The sequence below is a fragment of the Xiphophorus hellerii genome, chromosome 22 (genome assembly GCF_003331165.1).
Source record: "Xiphophorus hellerii strain 12219 chromosome 22, Xiphophorus_hellerii-4.1, whole genome shotgun sequence".
NCBI classification, from domain to species: domain Eukaryota; kingdom Metazoa; phylum Chordata; class Actinopteri; order Cyprinodontiformes; family Poeciliidae; genus Xiphophorus; species Xiphophorus hellerii.
In genome coordinates this window covers 7671104-7686978 of record NC_045693.1, presented here as the reverse complement: position 1 = coordinate 7686978, position 15875 = coordinate 7671104, and the positions used below count along the sequence as shown (strand labels likewise).

Sequence of the window (15875 nt, the reverse complement as noted above, 5' to 3'; positions counted from 1 at the left end):
GTGTACACTGTGCATGTCAGATGGGAGGTTTTCTTTCAAGCCTGTACACTAATAAGCCTGGATGCTATTTTTTTCAGATTTGATGTTTGTGCATATGTATGTCACAGGTGCCACTTTGAGTTCAAGTCTGCATGAGTCTGACAGCTGGAGTGTTTCTTGTGTGTTTGCCGTGGAAGTCCATATTGAATCAAAAGCATGTCATTGTTTTTGTGTGTTTTTTGCTGACAGATGCAAGAATGGTAAATAATAAAAAAAAATAATATACACCAGAGGTGTGCCAACTCTGGTGAGCTCAGGCTTCTTCTCACAATTCTCTAAACCACAGGTGTCAAACTCCAGTCCTCAAGGGCCGGTGTCCTACAGTTTTTAGATGTGCCACAGGTACAAAACACTGGAATGAAATGGCTTAATTACCTCCTCCTTGTGTAGATCAGTTCTCCAGAGTCTTGCTGATGACCCAATTATTCCATTCAGGTCTGGTGCAGAAGAGGCACATCTAAAAGTTTCAGGCCACTGGCCCTTGAGGACTGGAGTTTGACAACCCTGCTCTAATCGCTACTTACTGTATATTTTTATATATACATATTTATGTCTTCAATTAACCATGGCAATGCATTTGGTTAAATAAATGCACTAATAATCTCTGTGATAGCTACATATTGATGTTAAGGAGTGGTGTTTGCCATGTTTTAACAAAGGAATTTGTGACTTAAGACTTTGAGAGGAAGTCATAGCAGTCATCTCATCTTGGTAGAAAGCTCTGGCAAGGCTTGTTAAGTCCAAATAGGGAATTTGTGCTAATAAAGTGTTTCCACTCTGAAATGAAGGCTAAAAATCTGCATATGTCAAACTTCCATTTGTGGTTAAAAAAAATCTAATTATCAAACATTTGTTTTTTTTCTACTCATCATAGAACACATAAGAAGTGGATTTTAGTACAATAGTCTGATACAGGTAAAGGTTTTTTACTTTAAACCGTTAGTGTACTGTTAAAGACTTGTAACATAATAAAAAATAATACACTTTATAACAACAAATAGTTTTCTTCTTGTCAAGAAGGAAACCTTTTCATTCTTCTCAGTCTGGTATACTTAAAACCCCAAATGCCCAGAAAAACCTCCAAAGCTGTTTGCATCACCTCTGTGCAACAGGACTATTTGGAATCCTTTGCAACCTCTCAGCAAATTATGGCATTCATAAAAGATGCAAATGTGAAAAACTAGAAGAGTTTTTAACTTTATTTCAAATGAATCCGATTCAGATCCACTCATATTGTCTCATTGCTGCAATAGTAGCACTTTGACCAACTTTGCAGCTGCTTGACCAGCATGACAAAACACTTGGCTTTAATCCCTGAAATTGTTGAGGCTTCTAAATCTGTTGTAAATTTTGAAAACATCAAATTGTTGGTAAAAGTTGTACTAACAAGCCTCTAAAGTGACACAAAATTCAAACTGATAATGAACTGTTTTCACCTTTTGACTTGTCAATATTGTATTAAACTATACAACTGTTAATATAGAAACAGTTTACGTTTGTACTATTTATGGTTTGAGTACATGAATAATTTCTCTTGAAGAAACTGCCATACTCTGAGTATATTCAGCCTGATAGACATTACAGGAGAGCTAAGCTTTCATCTCTTATCTTGCTCATCCCACAGCTCCCACAGGGCACTGGCTAATTAGCCTAATAAAAACACTAGCCATTTTCCTAAGGTAAATTGAATTGACTTGTCAATGGTGTACATCAATACACATAAGGAGCTTTACTTTGTGGGAAGAGTGTTAAAGCTGGCTGGCTGTGAGTACAAAGTGAGACATAGGATTTAACAGAGTTTTTGTGACAAAATTTCTGCCCCTTAAACAGATATTAATATCAGAGTATCGAAAAATGTGCTGTTTTTAAAGTATGCAAAAAAAAAAACACTCCCGATTATTATGTCTATAATATTGACCACATCATTTATATAAAATTCATTAGTCATTACTTTGCCTAGATTAACTAATAAAATCAAGTAACCACATAAAGAGAAGTCTGGCAACACGAAGAAAGCTACAAAATATCAAAAGCCACCCCATCTGAAGACATTAAGCAATGCCTTTTTTTTTTGTTTGTTTTGTTTTTAGACTAAACAGAAAATATTGGTTGCAGAATCACAGGGCAGAATAAAACACCATTACAAATGAGGTGATTTTGAGGGACAGCTAAGGTTAGCAGTGTCCACCAAGGTGGTATTTGGGTACTGGTAAATACCCTTTCAAATAAAAAATAAAAAAACATTTTAAAAGCTTTAATCCAACTTAAACTAAAGAGTATGCCTTAAGCTGAAAGTGATACAAAAAGTGTTTATTAATTCCAAAACTGAAAGGTCTTGTTATGAAAGTAGATTACAAAATGTTTATTCAAATTAATATCCCCTTAACTAAATCAAAATAGGAGGCAATGGAAAACTGTAGATTGTGTTTACTCTGGTAATATTTGTCAAAAAACATCTGACCTGTAAACAGGCAAGCACTTTTTGTTTTGGTTTTTCTGCAGCAGTGTGATACATCTGAATTTAGAAAAAAAAAATGTTGCCAGCCTCAGAGGAAGATGTAACCTTTGTTTTTACAGAGGAATGGTAAAATGCTGCCTGGCCGTTTTGATGTTTGCATTTGGCTGAGTGATCTCTATGAAACAGTCTCTCCTCTTTTATTGCAGTCTCCCTGCCTCACCCTGTTAATGTTAATGGTGCCAGCTGATGTTTTAATAAATTAGGCTTGATTATGAAGATTGTCGCCCCTTTGATTCTAATGGGGTCTTAAACAAGCTCTGCCGTGATGGCATAATCATAAAACGAAATCATGGAACGTGCATATGTGAGATGTTAGCGCACCGCTGCTTCTGATTGTCTGTTAGGATGTGGACTGGAGAGAGCGTGGAAGGACACACAGATACTGAATCTTCTGTGGAAGACTGTCAGTCTCACCGTGCGTGGGGGTGTGTTTGTAGGTGTGTGTGGGTAGGGGGGGTTCAGACTGTTCTTCTCCCTCAGCTATTAAGCTCCTTCCTCTGGGCTCTCCCTGTGGTGGTTGTAATGACTTGCAATCAGCTCTGAGTGTATCTTCATTGAATTGCCGTATCTTTCCAGCCTCACTAAGAACAGCGGGTTATTACTGATCTAGGGAGTCTCTTGACACCAACCCTACTAAGTAGTTAGTTCGGTTATTAAGTGTACTTAATTTATTGTCCTCTATTATTTCTCTTAGTGTGCTGCTTTAGAGAAAGAACTTGAGATATGACAAGGGAATGCAATCTTCTTCATGGGAAATCACAATACATTAAATTTCTGAGGACAAAGGATTTTTTAAACATAGATTAGGGTATAGATAATCAAAATGTAGGATTTCAGCCTTTACTTTTCTGGCATGCTTTCTGAGAAATCAGAAAATATCGTAAAAGACAAAGCTTTCCCTGATATTTTAGACACCAAATGATTAAACAAATAGTAATATATACGCAAATTTGCACAGTAGTTTAGTAAAGACGAGAGTTGCATGAGAAAAGAAATATAAACATGAAACAAGTATATTTGTTATTACCTTCAACTGGAGAAGCAAAATAAAATGAATGTGATGTTCCATACAATGAGGCCAACAACATTTATTTGTTTACCATTTGACCAGTATGCACTGGTCAAATGGTAAACACATCATGAAATAATACAAAAACTAAGAGGTAGTATTTCATTTATTTAAAATTGAAATTAAAATTTTAAGGGGAAAAAAATGTGGTCAAGCATTAATAAAACAAAAAACATTTTTTTAAAGTATAAAATTACATTTTAAATAAATGTTTGCATATTTAGAGTATAAAATGTATATATAATGCAACAATATTTAGATATAAAACAGATCTACATTAGGATGCACAGTTGTCTATTTTTGGTAAGCCAATTGCTGAGTGAAAATGTATATATTTCAGTATTGAAAGTGTAATGCAGATACTGCAACATGGATTTTAGGTATGATATGGATTTAGCAAAAAAAGTGCGTGTGTCCACTTATTAAGGAATTTATTTTCTCACTGATGGCAACACTTTACCTAAATCTAATTTTCAAAACCAGCTTTAATAAATGTTTTCAGCTGCCTTCAGCTCAGGGTGATTGGCAGTCCTTTGGTCTGTCTCCGTTAACCTCTCGACCTTTTTTTCCTCTGTGGTTTATGACTGTACCAAAGGAGTTTCAAGCAATTTGTCAACAATACATTAAATATTCATACCAAGGGCAACAGCATGTGTTGCTCAGGGAAAAAGTAGAACTTGTTTGCAGGGAAATGCTGTCCCTCTAAATATAAAGTGTCAAAATTGGTGCCAATTTATTTTACTTTGTGTGTAACATACATTTTGTTGTTCAAATGCAGGATCCCCCTCTATTAACTAATAACAAGCTAAGCAGGCATTTACCAGAAATTAATAATATCTACTTAGAAGGAATTCTAGGTCCCAATTTATTGTGACATGGGCAGCAAGAAGTCTCATTAAGTTATAATTATTAGTATTTTATTCCTATGGAGCCCAGCTTCTGAGGCTCAGAGAGAATTATGACGTGTGCTTCACAGAAATAAAAACAAAAACTTTAATATTTATTTATGGTCCTATTTCAGTGAATATGCTGCAGACTTTGTCCATAAACTGCTTTGTTTTCCTTGTGAAGTTTGCTTTATTAAACCTGTCTGTATCTTTGTTTCTGAGATCTTTTACTCATAAAGTGATGGAGTAATACCAACTTTAGTCACTTGCATGTTGTTGAGCAGTGCAGTGGTTGATATTTGCAAATTAGACAGACTTTAAAAAGGAAAATAATATGGAACCCCATTGATGTGTTGTTTTGATGTCCATTAAAACTTTTGTTAAGAATGAAGCTAATTTATATATTTGTTTTTTCTAAAGCTTTCAATTAATTTAATTAGATATATTTAAATTTGTATTTATGCTCCTAATGCTCCTTATACAAGATCAAAATGCAGAGATAAAAGGTTCAGGAGGAAACCAGACATCCCTCTCTCTATAGATATTACCAAACCAAAATGTATATCTTGTCCCTCTATTTGTTTTTTTTGTTTTCTACACCAGGGTCTCTTGCCATTGATATGCCTGAAAAAACTCAAAAATGAGCCATATCATGATTCCATGCCCAAACCACCACTTTGACTTCTTTTAGCTCCTGGCAGTCTGACAGAAGCGAGGCTGCTGGGCCCTCCAGCCAATGCCAGCAGCCAAGGAATGAAGCAGACAAAGAAGAGATTTTAACCGGCAACAAACCAGTTACAAGACAAACTCCTGCCTCTTGAGTCACTGTCACTCATCCATGTGAGGAAGTACTCTCCATTTGTGTGGAGAAGCATTTGGGTTGGGTGCCATGCAAATCAAGTGGCAGGTGACGGTAGAGACCTGGGCATGATAAATTGGTGATGTAGTGTTTTGGTTGACTTTTCTGTTTCTTTGGTGGTGTTAGTGGACCAGGATGCTTTATCACAACTTAAAGTCTGTTGTTGTCTTTGTTTATTTTTATTTTTTTAAAGTAAAGATATTTTTTTTCTACAAGTTTTAAAGAGGGAAATTTCTCTGGTTAGAATTATATAAAATAGTTATCTTTATCTGTTTTTTTTTTTTTCCATTTGCTGCCGTAATAATTACCATACATTTATTTATTTTTGGTGAGGTTTTTTTTTGTAACATTTTTTTCCTTTTTACGTACATTAAAATAAAATATCAAGTTTCCACCCATCTGTTACCCGCACAAAATCAGCATATTACAAAACAACAGCTACACAGTAAAGGCAACAAGAGATAAATACACTTTGGTGAGTATTTTGATTAGATTAATAGATATTAAGGCGTCAAAAGAAGCTGAGTCAAAAATTGCTAAAACATTTCTGCGGTAGTTGCCTCTTGGTAATTTAATGTGGCTTTACATGGAAAACATGGTGTGGAGGCAAACAGTTTCATCTGCATCCTGTCTGCATTTTCAGGCTGTGTTTCCTCCTCTCTCCATCAGTCAGTGCATGTGTCCCGATGAGTCTCTTTATAGAAGTGTTTGAACGTCTGGATGTGTATTTCTGCCACCTCCCTCCCTCTCCACTCCTCCCTCTCTTCCCGACTCCCTTTCCATCTCTCTCTGATATACATAGCAATGACCCCTGTCTCAGTCACGCTGGCACCATGCTGTGAATACCATCTAAGCAGAAAAACAAGTGGAGATTGTTATGCAAATGGCTATGTGGTGGGCCATGTGCGGGAGAGAAAAACTGGCTATGTTTGTGTCCTTATATGTGTGCTGGGGAGGCGGCGGGGAGAGAGCAATGAAGACACAGAAACAGGGAAAAAAAGGAAAAGAGAGGAGGAAAAGAAAAACATCAAAAGACAAGACAAACAGGCAGAAGGCAGGACTTATTAGAGATGCGGTAAACAGACAGGATGGCACGATAAGATGATCTTTTGAGCATATTTAAAGAAATAAAATCTGCCATGGTCAGGTGCTCCGTACCTGCAGGATGTATTTACCATGTGAGCTACAGTCACTGATCAGCCAAAGGAAACCGACTGTCTGCATGCTAATAAGTCCTCCTTTGTGTAGAGGTGGGGATATTTTTGCATCATATAACCGATGTATGTCGGTCTTGATGCCTTCTTGGAAATACTGACTTTCTTTTCCTTTTACTGTTGACATCTAATTTACACTCATGCATCTAAGCAAACACACTCAACTACATGCTCAGCATAAAGAGATTGTAGGTAATGCCTGGAGATGGCAGGTCAGCTTGCTGTTTAATTGTTATTGCTCTGGTGTTGCTTCACTAAGCAAAATGAAAAGGCTTTACAAACAAATGCATATTTATATTTTGTATAGTAAAACAAGAAGATAAAAACATCCATACCCAAAGTTTTAACCCCATATGTGACATGATAATAGTTGGATAGGAGAAATTTAGATGAACAAATCTCAGGCGTTTTCTGAAAATAATAAACTTTGTAACATCTGCAGCAATGGAAGTACTTGGTTTAGGATCAAATATTTATGTCATGAATGCATCAATTAACCCAAATAAAACTCACATACACACAGACGAAACGCATCTATCTCTGAAATAACTTGAAACTGCCAAAGTTTAATAGTATCCCGTCTTCCGATTTTAATTTTGGCTATTGATTGACACAGTTGTATATAACATATAATTAAGGAAATAAAAATGTCATGGAAACTGTATAAATTTAAAATTCTGTGACAGAACTATTTGCCACAATTACTGTTATTAAGCTATCTTTGTAATTAATTATTTATTACAAATTGAGCCAATGAACTGAACTTGTTGTAAAACAATATACTTTTCTGCAACGTACAATTTAAGTTGGTGCAACTCATTTTATTGATCTGGGCTAAAGGTTAGTTAGGTTCACGGTCAAGAACAAAAAAAATTTTGCCTTCTTAAAGCAATACGTATCCCAAAAGATCTTAAAAGTTGAAAATAATATGAACCTTTACATTGCATTAATTTTTGGAATAAATTGTTGTTTTTTTATATTATTGTCTGTTTATCGACAATGGATAAACAATAACTTTTCAAATGATTTTAAGTTACAGAACCATTACTTCAGAAACTAACTTCTTTAAGCTGGGAAAAAGCATAATAAAAACACAATACCTAAAAAAAGATACCGCACAAATAAAAATAAATTCCCTTTGCTCATAGTTAACAATTTACTAGTTTGTGGAACTTGTGTTCTTATTTCTAAATTGACATTCATGTTTTGTCATAGCATTTCTTCAATATATTATTTATAAATGATACATTTATACTTCATGCTTTCTTCCTGTAGCATACAAGGAGTTTGTGGACTGTTAGCCAGTTCTTCGGTTCACTCTGCCGTTTGTTGACCGGGTCCAATTTGGTTTGTTTTGGTAGTATAACTCATCAGCATTTCAGCACCTTACTTTTGTTCATTTCCATTTGCCAGTGTACTTACCTTTTACGTTTATTGAAGTCTGTAGCTGTGCACTTTTCCAAAATCCTGATAAGACAAATTTCCCCCACACTTTCAGAGTTTTTACCTCACACGCATAAACAAACTTTCTGACTTAGTTTCTCTTTCTCCTTTTCTTTTTACTCTGTCAGTAGCAGACATGCTTGATCATTATCCAGCAACACCATCAATTATTAGGTCTGGTTTATGAAACCCCAGTGCAATTTGCTACCAAACACCCCAGATGTATCGCTGTTCATAGTGGACACTTATCCAGCTCTGTGTTGTTTTTTTTTTCTTCTTCTTTTTGTTTTGAGGGGTTGCTTTGTCTTGACTGAAACTTGCATCAGTTTACATCAGCGACAGACACAGCAGCAGACTGGACCTCCCCAAGCCCTGCACATACCTCACCTCCTCAGCTGTGAAAGCTGGATCAATGTGCACATCGTCACCCGTCATAAAGGCTTTTAACAATTCCTGAAATTACATCGGAGAACTTATTTGGAACTCATTGTTGCACAGCATAGATGTTAAGGCTGCTCTGTGAAATGGTTAGCCTGAGATGAGCCAACAGTGGCACAAATATCAGTTACAGCAAGTAATATGAATGTTAATTTGCAACATCATGATATTGCAAATTGAGACTCTCATGTTTGATACACTCGTGTTTTTTTTCCTATAAATACTTCAAAATGTGCCCTCTTTGTAGAGCATTTTTTACAAAAACCACCACTCAATAAACTATTTGGAGAAATTTCAACCCTAAAAATTCAAATATATTGGCATGTACATTTTAATTACATTTCATTCTCTACATCTCCAGACAGTTTGTGAAATGAGCTATGATATGACACAACACAACTTTCCTGATAGCAACACATTCCTGAGTACCTCTCCGTTTTCTGAAAAATGTGGCTGATGTTAGTTTGAACCTCTACTTCTTGTTTAGTACAGCTATGCGCAACATCAACATCCAACAAAATTACCATTTATGTAGCCTGATTGATTTGATCCAGACCAGTAGCATGCCTAATTTGGATTTTCTTTTTTTGCAACATTTTAAAAGTTCTCAAATTTGCATTGCAATTGGATGGAAACATATTGTATAACATTTTGTCTTTCAGTGGATAAGAAAAAGCTCTACATTTGCAAATCTTGAAAAAGTTGGGATGTTGACCTGAAAAATGTGTGTGAATTCTGCAGATCGAGTTGCAGAAAGGAAATAAAACTGTACTGAAAGATTGTTAGGCTGTGTTTCAGTACAAACTCTGAGAAAACCAAATAAAACTCAAATTCTCAGAAAATGAATCATTTTATGAGTTTTGACTGTGATCATAAGTTATTAGTGACACTAACTAGCCTTGTGCAACACTAGTGCTATTGTTGTAAAGAGCTTAAGTACAATGAAATAAAAACTGAATCCACTGCATGTTAGGATCATATAATTCCATATTGCATTGTTATTAGGAATTTTAAAAATCATGGTCAATAACAAAGAAAACAAAAAATAGTGAAATTGTGATTTTTCCACCAATCAATGAAATGAACATTGTGCCTCATGTGGATCTTAGGGGGAAGAAGTGCTACTCCAGTTTCAACCTTTTTTGAATTTTCATCATAATCATGTCAATATTCTCCCAAACGCAAACACTTCCCGTCCTGACAGAAAGTAATACGTTGAAAGACCATTAAAAATCCCCCCCCTCATTCCCACTCCCTTCATTGACACACATCCCATGCATATGCACACAGCAGCCACCCCCGTCACCCATCCCCATCTTGTCCCCACCCTCCACGCAATAAAACTTTTGGCATGCCTGAGGTGTTGTAATTGGCAGCCGGCTTGCCATACCGATAGACTCCTCTCAGTCCTACGGGTCAAGAGTAATTTACTGAGCTGCTAAACGCCACCAGTTTTTTTTTTTCTCTCTTTTTACCCAGTCCAATCCCTCCTCCTCTCTCTCCCCCAGCATCCATATTGGAATTCCCATCCAGGCTGTATTACAAGCTGAGATGATGGCTTAATCCCTTGTTAATTAGGGACAACATCTCCAGCAGCTGAGGCTAAAGCGAAGAGCATCGAAGGCTCCTGAGATGCGAGGGCTCTGGCCGAGCTTGTGGCCTAGTCAGAGAGTCTGGCTCATTCTCAAAGAGCTGGCTGTGGATGGCGGGGGAGAGATGAGTGCTTGGATCTCTCACTGGATGAGGATTAAAAGGGCCTGCTGCCTAATCCCCACTGATGGCCCTTCTCGGCTAATGGAACTTGGACAACTGGGCAACCGGATGCTGCTCTTGGCTCAGCTCTCACCTAAACCACTTCCTCTTCAGCTGGGTCAGGGTGTCACTGTGGCTGTGCTACTTGTTCATCAGAGAATTTGTTTCTGTTGGCCTCAATTGTTAATTTAGATTATACAAACTAGACAAAATGTCTTATTTCTTAGGATATGTTGACCGATTTACAGTGGGGTCTTCCTGGTCACAATGTGTTAACAGATATATGTATCATTATCCTCTTTTCTTGACATCTATTGCTCAAACAAGTACATCTCAAAGAATAAGAGCACCATAGAAAAATTTTGTGTCCTTATCAATTCAATTTTAAAAGTGAAACTCGTGTATGTCTGAGATTCTTTACACACAGAGTGAATTTTGAGTATTAGAGTTGAAGAAATGCCCCCGCACCATGCCCTACACTTAAATGGGAAATTGTTAGTCCGCCCTCAGAAATTCTAAGGGAAGACAAACAATCCAAAACTCTAAAGGACAGCAGGAAGCAGTGACTGAACTGCGACACATAAGCCAACACTCAAGGTCAAATCCGAAGGATCTGGTGTAGCCCTGCAGCGTTGAATAGTCATACGCCCAGGCAATGTTACTACCAGAGCATCAACAGTGTGGCCCACAGTCACCAAACAATGGAGCACGTGGGCCCAACACACACACACCTGGTCACACACCCAGGAAATTGACACTTAGCCACCACCCTGGCAGTTTCCCTTTTATGGAAGCTTTGGCCGTAAGGAGGGTTTGACACCTTGTGGTGCCACCTGTTACATTTACCATATATTGTATCAATGCAGCATGGCAAAGTCTTTACAGAGCTGTTAAAACCAAGGTTTGCCCTTCATCTCATCTGCAGTGTTGAGTCTGGTGTTCCTTAGAGAATACTCTTGACAGTATTCCATAGTTTCTTAAAGGGGTTTGAAGCAGATGAGTTTGCTGGCCAGTCATTAGTCATGTATTGGTATGTTTGGGTGTGCACGCATGTGGCACATCCTACTAGCATCTCCATGAAGTTTGTGAGCAGAAAGAAACTTGCTTAGATAGATGGTTGCACTGACTTTGGACTTGATGAAACACAGTGGACCAACACCAGAAGATAACTTGACTCCCTGAAGCATCACTGACTGTGGAAGCTTTTCACCGGCCAAGTTTGTGTAGACTGTATCATGGTCATAAGAAAAGATTGATGTAAAAAAATCCTTTATTTTTTTTATGTAATTTTAACATGCTTGGAGATACATAAATAGATAGTGTTCACATTTATAAATATACCTTCATATATTTATAACTCAGGGCTGTTATAATGGTCTCAGTTCATGAGTACAGCTCACTAAAGGAGTGTTTTTTTTAGTCATGGGAAAGAATATAAATGTGCAAACAAACATACCAGTAGAGCTAAAAAAGGACCCAAAAGTGCATTTTCTTACGTTTGCTTTTTTGGTGGCAACAAATGCTCATTTTTTATTTCCCTCGTTAAACGTACTGTTAGTACAACACATCATAAATACAGCTAGTATTCTCTAAGTTCCTCCTACTTAGAAACACAGGCTCCCTGGGAGCTCCAAACTCTTGGTAATTATCCCGCACCACACCACCTGCTGTTTCTCTACCTGTGTGTCCACTTGCACTAGAAAGAGGTATATTTCAGAGATGAGGCAGAGGGACAAAGAGAAAATAAAAAAAAATAAAGAAATATGTGAGATAGATCTGCGGACAGTAAAAATCTTTGAAAATTATCAACTCTAAGCTTGAACAACTTAAAAAAAAGAACCAATCAATGGTCCTTTGAATAGTATAAAAAAAAGTAACAAGTCTGTTTTCAACATGAGAAAGTACAGGACTGCCTGGAGATAAGTCTACAGAAATACAGTTCTGAAGTCTGTAGATATTAGAAGCACATTCCATTTCGATACTGCCGTACAACAGAAATTCAAGAACTATTACTGCTAAAATAATAGAAAATATAGAGTTTTTATAGGCCACTCATGCTATCCGTAACATTTATTTATTTATCTTTAAAATAATTCATAGGCTTCTGCAAGAATATAGAATGGACGTCTGGTAAAGTTTCTTTTCAAATATTTATTGGGAAGACTACTGTAGCTTTTTATTGTTTTGTTCTTCCAAATCTTGCACTGATGTAATAAGCTAACAAAAATTTCCCTAGACTAGTTAGTCTGTACAAAATGCTGCTGCCAGACTTCTAATTAATATTCCAAATTTTCTCATGTGACACCACTACTAATGCAAATGCACCAACATTCAGAAATCACAGTACAAAATAAACAGCATCTCTCTACAATTGCAATATAATTGTTTGCAAAAAATGTCCATGAGGTAAAGTGAAGAAAATGACTTTATAAGTAATAGAGCTTGTTGATTGTTTCAAAACCTATGTTGCTTTTGCACATTAGGCTTAATCACACCACAGTCGTATTTTTCACTGCACAGTGTATTCCTGGCAGTATGTGCTTCCTGCGCAAGGCAACTCTGGCCCGGCGTTCACCGTCCATTATTATGCACCTCGTCAGCAGGCAAGCATCAGCCTTGGTTGCACTAACCATTGTCACTCCACAATCAAATTAGCCCTGCTGATGAGGCCTGAGCTCTGTGACCTCCACAGGCCCAGTCGCTTCCCCGCCTCACAAAAGACAAAGAAGATCTAAAGAGCTGAATTCTTCAGGGATGACAGGGGTTCACATACTGATTTCTGATTAGGTTGTCTCGTCCTTTTATTTATATATATGCCATCGAAGTAATTGAGACAGGGTGTTGACTGCGATATGTGAAACCAATGCCCCCACCAGCTGTGAACTCAGTGTTGATGATTATCTAAAACATAAGTCTTTGTGTACTCTTAATTTTTTTTTTAGATAAGGTTACTTCTGCTAGGTCCCAGCAACTAGCATATGTGTGACACTCAGACATTGACAGTCAGCTCAGCGTTCCCAAATCCCTCCAGACATGGCTTCCCTCCGCCTCTCTCCTTTTTCTCACATCACCTTTCGTGGACGTTTGCCTGATTCAGTGTGATGAGAGATGTGAAAGCGGATACCTGCTGCTACTTCCTTTTTGTCCCGCTGTGTGTGTATGCAAAAAAAAAAAAGTTTTACATTTGCATTCTTTAATGTTCATTACTTTCCAACTAAGGTTGAGCAGGTATGAGAACTGTTACAATATAGTGACAGTTTTATGTGTAGTAAACATTTTTTTTTTTTTTTTACAAAAGTTACATACCTCTGCTTTAAAGGGGTTTAGTTTTTATTCTGTCACTTATTTTATGTTAAATATTTTTGCTTGATTGTCGTTATTTTGTAAGAATAAGTTTTCACTTTGGCATTAATGTGTTTTGTAAATTTTGCTGTTAAAAAAGCCAAATTTTGTTGATCATGACTGATTTGTAAATGCAATAAAGAGTAAAACATCCAAGGGTCAATACTTTTTATAGTCACTGTAGGTGTCAACGAGCTTTTTTGGACAAAGAAAGTGTATCAACCTCCTCACACTTCAGCTAGTAAAAGAGACGGGGATGATGACATTTCTTTCTTGCAATACATGCCTGTTGTAATGAAATGGTATTAAACATTCTTTTATTCATCTAATCACAACTGCAAAAAGTTTCTAAGATTCCCACTCAGTAGTACAAACATAATAAATGAATGTTTCCCATTTCTGAGATATGCTTAACAAGATCATTGTCAACCATTCCATTATAATTTCTTGTTTTGTTTAAGCTGACATTTATTTAGCAACATAAAATATTGCTTGGCATTACATGTTAAGATTACGTTAACGTTAGATAAGTAATTAGCATTGCATAATTAAAAACAAATAGGCTTTGGGCACTCTGTGAAATCTTCTTCTATGTGCATGTTGGGTGCATGAGAGGAAGGCACATTATCAAAGGGAACTAGTGGGAAAAAATCCAAAACTTTACAATAGTAAGCGAAATAATACATTTATTTGTTATTGACCATGATTTTTAAATTGTATTAATCAAGTGAAATAATACAATTTGCTTGTAATGGCCATTCCTGCTATTCATCAGGAAAACTATATCATACTTTGAGCAAATATATGAAACAAGCCTTTCTATTGCAGGCGTGTTCCAGCTTTGCCCAGCTGACCTACAGATTTAATATGGATCAGTGAGAGCTCACTGAAAGCGGAGCGTGGAGGAACACGGTAAAGAAATCTCAATCAGATCACACAATTACACTCTGGATGACTGCAGATCAGGTGGCAGCTGAATGGTCTCAGTGAAGGTTGAAAATAAGAGAGAGGGCTTCAACAGGAAGTTCATGTCCTGTAATTTTCAAACATGTTAAAAGTGATATCTTGACAGTTTGAATGTTTTTTTTTTCCCTTGCAGACCACACTGCGGAGGAGGAATGGTCGACACTTACCCCTGTTAGCACTTAAAGAGAAAATCATCTTGTTACAGTTGTTAGGATTCTGACCTTTGGCTCTGTAATTTAACAAGTGTTTAACAGAGAAATGGAAAAGCAAAGAAAATTCAGTGTCAGGAAACATTATTTTGATAATCCTGCATCTCTATTTGTTCATTTATCCCTGATGGCAAGTTTATTGTGACTATCAAACATTCAGGGTGTCGGACAATGTTTTTAAGGAATTTCTTGGAATATTAAATTTACAATCAATGATCAGAAATACAAATGAATGTCACTTTTAACACTGTATCTCTTAAAAGCATCAAATTCTAATAAAAACTCTAAGTCTAATAACTTAAAGCTAATGTCTGTGGAGAATCCCATTCTTTATTTGTGATTAGTATGGGTGCAATTGCTAGACTTAATAAGAAAATACCAACGTGCACAAGCTCACAACATCAGCATGTATTAAACACACCGATCTCTGAGGGAAAAATAGCTGGATTTCATTGTTGCTGCTTATTTAAAGCTTTAAAACATAAGACATACTGTAAGTGTTACTTTTGCAGCAGGAGAAGGTTCATTTATATCAACTTCTGGATAAATTGTTGCCACTTCCTTTTTAAATCTTTTTTTATATTGTTTATTTCCTTTTAACTCTTGTTCCAGTTTCTTTTTAAAGTCTGTTTGGCAGTGAACACAACAGTTTGACCCCAGTCACATGAAATAAGTCTAGATTTTGCTATAATTGTTTTTTTTTCTTGGGATTTGGTTTTCTTTTGTTCCTATATTGAAACAAAAGTTATCAAGATTTTCAGGCATGCTCTTCTTTCTCAATATGTGCCTAAATTGACTTTGTCTTTCTGTCATGTTGTAGTTTCTATGACTTTAGTTATAGTCATAGTCTTCCACCGTTCTCCTCCTTTGCTTCTATGTTCACTTTATCTTTCTTTTTCTCTCCAGCAGCAGACTTAAATACTGATAGACCTCACTCTGGGTTTGATTAAGTCCCCACTCTGCAGAATCAGACAGCAGACATAAATATCTGGGGGCATCTGAGAGAGAGAGAGACGAGTCAGTTAAAGAGGACTGAGTGTAGATCAGGTTTCTACCCCTGATGAAAATCAATGCGACTTGACCGGTTGCAAAGTGACTCAACATGTCAGCTCTAAAGAGAGCAGCCATTACATCATTAG

At 36.7% G+C, this 15875-nt stretch overlaps 1 protein-coding gene across 2 annotated transcripts in view; it reads left to right on the top strand.

Moving 5' to 3' along the window:
- vrk2 (VRK serine/threonine kinase 2) overlaps positions 1-15044 on the top strand; it is a 161355-nt gene extending 146311 nt beyond the window's left edge. For both annotated transcript variants that reach the window (XR_004337851.1, XR_004337850.1), the window contains exons 19-20: positions 14390-14473; positions 14661-15044. The gene's annotated coding sequence lies outside the window, so the exon portion shown is untranslated. The remainder of the gene's footprint in view (positions 1-14389; positions 14474-14660) is intronic.
- The last annotated feature ends 831 nt before the right edge of the window (positions 15045-15875 follow it).